The sequence below is a fragment of the Megascapheus bottae genome, chromosome 17 (assembly GCF_031878675.1).
Source record: "Megascapheus bottae isolate mThoBot1 chromosome 17, mThoBot2.hap1, whole genome shotgun sequence".
Lineage (NCBI taxonomy): Eukaryota > Metazoa > Chordata > Mammalia > Rodentia > Geomyidae > Megascapheus > Megascapheus bottae.
The window spans coordinates 8867488-8869436 of record NC_143525.1 but is presented as its reverse complement, the minus strand read 5'-3'; the positions used below and the strand labels follow the sequence as shown (position 1 = coordinate 8869436).

The window sequence follows — 1949 nt, the reverse complement described above, 5'->3', positions numbered from 1 at the left end:
AACATTATAGTTGAAAATAAACTTTCTATACTTTCATCGTCCTCTCCACTTCTCCTTGGCTTCTGTTATTTGACCACATTAAGGACTGAATTCCTCAGCTGGGTGTGGTGGTTCATTCCTGAAATCCTGGCAAAGAGGACGTTGAGACAGGAGGAAAAATGGTTCAAGACAAACCTGGGACCGGAGGGTGGGGGGGTTGTCTGCAGCCGGGGTAAGATGGCAGCACTGATGACTGTCGGGGGTCTCCGGAACCTGGGGACCCAGGTGCTGCAGCCTGGGGCTAAGATCCAGTTGTGGATTTAGCCCAGCAGAGGGTCTCAGCACTGGTAGCCCTGGATGTTGAATAGGCATAGCAGATTGCAGGACCACACTAAAGAAACAGTGCACTGGAAGCTCCCCCCACCCCCTTGGAATGATGTAGATCTCCAAAGGACATAGAAGTGAGGAACCTGACCCTGAGCTTTGGGCCCCAGCACCCAGATGCATAGGGAGTCCTGCAACTAGTGATGGAACTGTGGGGAGAGACTGTGCGGAAGTGTGCCCCGACCTCGGGCTTTCTTCATTATGGCACTGAAAAGCTCATTGAATACAAGACCTATCTGCAGGCCTTCCATGCTTTGATTATGTGTCTATGATATGTACTGAGCAGGCTTATTCACCGGCTGTGGAGAAGTCACTAAACATCCAGTCTCCTGACCAGGCCTAGTGGATCTGAATGCTGTTTGGAAAAATTACAGGGCTTTTGAAGCATATCATGTCTGACCACACATGCCCTGGACGTGGGTACCATGGCCTCTTTTGTTCTGGCTGTTTGGAGGTTCTATGAGCCAGTGTCTGGAGCCCAAATGCAGGTGCTTATGTCCCACCACGAGGTGTGCTCCTCTTGTTACCCCTTGTACAAATTTTCTCAGAACTTCTGTCTTGGGATTGATGAGGTGGAGGAGGCACTGCTTACCAATGATAGGATATGGAGAAATCAGACAGTCGACATTGGGGTTATAACAGCAGAAGAGCACTTAATGAGTTTTGCTTGGAAGATCAGGCATTCCCTGGGACCTACGGAAGAGTCAGCCCTGAGATGTTTACGACCAAGTCGAGCTGGGTGTTCCTAGGGGTTCCTGAGGAGACCACTGTGATAGTACCTGTGTCATTCCCTTCCCGTCATCTCAGTGTCTCAACAAGTTGCCTCCTGGAGAGATCAAGGTTGATGATGCCAAAGTGTCTCTACCTAAGCCAGCAGAGATGAAGCCTTCTGTGGCCACATGCACTGCTACACACTGAGGCTCCCCTGGGAGAGTTTGGTGTGTACCTGGTGTCTGATGGCAGCAGCCGCCCTTATCAGTGCAGGATTAAGGCTCCTGGTTTTGCCCACCTGGCTGGTTTAGACAGAATGTCGAAAGGTCACATGTTGGCAGATGTCTTTGCCATACTAGGTACCCAGGATATTGTGTGTGGAGAAATAGACGAGTGAGCAGGGGAACAACATTGGAACAGTACCTGTGGCGACTGTGCTTCATTGGAAATGTTTGTATGTGTGTGTGAGTGTGTGTGTGTGTGTGTGTGTGTGTGTGTGTGTACAAGTGAATCCACTTAAGTATACACAGGCTTCTGTGCATATACTAGGAAAGGAGAAATTATAATAAATTAACTGTCTTACAGCCTTTATGCACAAAATATTTAAAAAGACAAACTGGGCTACATAGGGAGAGCCTGTTGTAAAAAGGAAAAACACAGGTAGCAATGGTATCTTCCTTACAGAGAGGAATATAATCACATATATGTATTTTATAAACTATATTATACTATATTATAGTAATTAGTATATGTGCAATGTATAATATATTGTATGTAAAATACTACATAAATTATATATAGTATAGCATATATTGTATAACATTATATAATATATGGTATGTATATCAATACACATATGTATTCATATTCTATTT

General features: G+C 45.5%; 1 pseudogene; it reads left to right on the top strand.

Moving 5' to 3' along the window:
* Positions 1 to 216: 216 nt before the first annotated feature.
* On the top strand, positions 217 to 1471 carry LOC150050940 (NADH dehydrogenase [ubiquinone] iron-sulfur protein 2, mitochondrial pseudogene; annotated as a pseudogene).
* The last annotated feature ends 478 nt before the right edge of the window (positions 1472 to 1949 follow it).